We start from the raw sequence: 3,022 nt of genomic DNA, 5'->3' as shown, positions 1-3,022 counted from the left end.
TTGCTGGATAGAGATTCAGCATCAGTCCTTTGCTTTGTTTCACTTTGTAAATTTCCGTCCATTCTTTTCTGGCCTGATGTGTTTCTGTTGAGAAATCATTTGATAATCTAATGGGAGATCCCTTGTATGTAACTTCCCGTCTCTCTCTTGCAGCCTGTAAGATTCTCGCTTTGTCCTGAACATTTGCCATGGTAATTATGATGTGTCTTGGTGTGGGTCTTTTTGAGTTCACCTTGTTTGGGACTCTCTGGGCTTGTGTGACTTTTTTTCTTCCCCGCCTCAGGGAAGTTTTCTGATATTATTTCTTCGAATAGGTTTTCTAATCCTTGTTCATCTTTCTGTTGTTCTGGCACCCCTATTATTCGTATGTTGTTTCGTTTCATGTTGTCCCAAAGCTCCCTTAGGCTCTCCTCTTGTCTTTTAATTTTTTTCTCAAATTGCAGTACAGTTTGGGTGTGTTTTGCTTCCTTGTCTTCTAATTCACTAATTCGGTCCTCCGCTTCTCCTAGTCTATGTTGAAACTTTCAATGGTGTTTTTTATTGCAGCTATATCGCTCTTCATTTCTTCTTGGGACTTACTTAAGTTGTTGATTTTTTCATCTGTTTCTTCTAGCTTCATGCATATGGCATTGATTTTTTCCTCCGTCCGGTGCATGTACTCTAGGACCCTTATTCTGAATTCTTTTTCCATCATGTTGCATGCCTCTCTCTCACTTAGCTGCTTTTCTGGCGAGTCCTCCTTTTCTTTCCTTTGGGGGTTTCTTTTTCTACCCATGTTTGATCTCACTGACATATCTAGTTGTTGAGTCATTCAGTGGCTGCTCCCTGGGTGGCAGTGGCTCCTTGGGCTGTGGTTGCTCCTTGGGCAGTTGTGGTAGCAGCTGCTCCTCTGTTGGTAGCAGGGCCTCTGGTGGGTGCTGTTCACAGCTGTGGTGGCTCTTCTGGCTGGTGGAGGGAGGCTTCACACACAGTAATTGTTCCCCAGACAGTGCGTGTGGTGATCAGGATGCTGCTGTTGCTTGAATCTGCTGCGTTGATTTAAAGGCACAAAATACAACACAACAAGGCACAACGTACCAGGCACTGAACATGAATGTATTTATGATATTAATAACGCCAAATAAAGGTGGCCACCTGAGCTAAGAGAGTTAGGAGATAAGGAAGAAAAAAGAGAAAAAGATAGACGAGAAAAAAGAAAGAAAGAAAAAAAAGGAGTGCAAAAATGAAATTGGAAAAAAGGAAGGAAAAAAAAGTAAGAGAGAAAAGAGAATGAAGTAGAAGAGAGCAGGAGACTATTTATATGAGGAGAAAACTCCTATAGAACCGCCACTAATCCCAACAAATTACAGCAACAGATTCCTGGAGATGAATACAAACTACAAACAACCAATAATATCAAGCGATGCAAGGGGAAACAGAAACACAGAAATAACCAGGGGAGGGGGGGAGGGGAGAGGGAGGGGCAGGAAAATAAAAAGAATAAGCAGTCAACCTCACAAACAATTCAAAAAAAAAAACCAATATATTCGACAATCAAGCAAACAACAATAAAACAATAGAGAGAGAAAAGAAGAAGAAGAAGAAGAAAATTTGGATAGTGAAGGAAGATAAGGGAAAGGTATATAAGGATTTAGAGCAGGGGATTGGACATAGGATATATAAGTAGGGTGAAATTTTGACAGGGGGTGAAAAGAATAGGGAAAATCTAAGGCTGGAGTAGGGTAAGAGAAACAGGACAACAAAAGGGAAAAAGTGGGGAAGAGGGTTTTAGCACAGAGGCAAAATTGAGGTAGAGAAAAATGTTGCTAAAGGAACGATGAAAATAGAATGGAGAACATTAGTCCCAAATAAAATAAAGACAAAATAAAATGACACTTTAAAAAATGGTAAAATGGTAGCAGGAGTAATACTAGTTAAAAATAAAAATGTAGTAATTGAAAGGGTAAAATCAGGTGATGGGGAAAAAAAAGAAAAAAATGTTTTCTTAGTTAAAAGGTGAAAAAATAATTAAAAAAATAAAAATAAAAATGTGCAGTAATGAAGGTGCTTCAGATCTTCTACTCTTCTTTTTGGCATGCCCGGAATTCAGGAGAATGTTGAATTTCCCTCTGGTTCTATCAGTGTATCCTCTGATACACTCTTCCTCCATGTTGTAAGCCACAGTCCTGATTTTATGGCAGGCCGTATTGGTTCTCCATACTACCTTTATCTGTATTTACAGAAGAGTCAGTTCGTGGCTCTGCCTCTGGGTGGCAGTGTGTCTTGATTGACCTCCGAGGCTATAAGTCCTCTCTGACCAGGAGTTCTCTATTGTACCTGACCCAGTCACCACTCCCAGCTCTGTTTCCCAGGCTCCCCCAAAACAATCTTCCCCTACAGGCTCTGCTAGCGACCCCAACTGGGTAATCCCATGCACTGGGTTCAACAATCAAACTCACAGAGGAAGTGTGTAAACACGAGCCTGGGAAGCTGTGCGAACTCGCAGGGCTCCATCTTCCAGATCTGTGCAGAGTCTCTGCGCGCGCTCTGGCCCCTGGCACCAAGTAGCCAGCCGGCTGGCAAAATCTGAGGCTGCCCCTTTGCATCCAGTCCAACTATGGGCTTATTTTTAGTGTTCCCTTCTGCCAGCAGCCTTGCGGGAGCCCTTCCCCACTTGCGGGTCATGCTGGCCTCAACGGACGCGGACTTTGTGGGGCACAGATTCCCCCCCCGCCCCCCGTGTGCGTGTCCTCGCTCCAATCTGAATTGCAAACCGCACCCTTGGGGAAGTCTAACCTTTCCGTGGGGGGGAAGAAGGCTCCTCCTGAGTTCATGTTAGTTGCGGCTGCTTGAGAGCCGTTACCCTCCCGGGTTAGGAGCCGGGCCTCTGGATGGCCTATAAAAGCCTACTCAAGAAGGCGCGGCCTTGTGGTTGAACCGGCCCCCTGGGGAGGTTCCAGCCCTCAATCTTCTAACCGACCCCATTTTCTAGAGATCCCTGTCTTTCCTTGCTGCGAGAACAGCTCGCAGCTAAATCTCCTCT

This window comes from Myotis lucifugus, unplaced genomic scaffold (genome assembly GCF_000147115.1).
Source record: "Myotis lucifugus unplaced genomic scaffold, Myoluc2.0 scaffold_21, whole genome shotgun sequence".
Taxonomy (NCBI): Eukaryota; Metazoa; Chordata; class Mammalia; order Chiroptera; family Vespertilionidae; genus Myotis; species Myotis lucifugus.
This window is presented reverse-complemented; position numbering follows the sequence as displayed.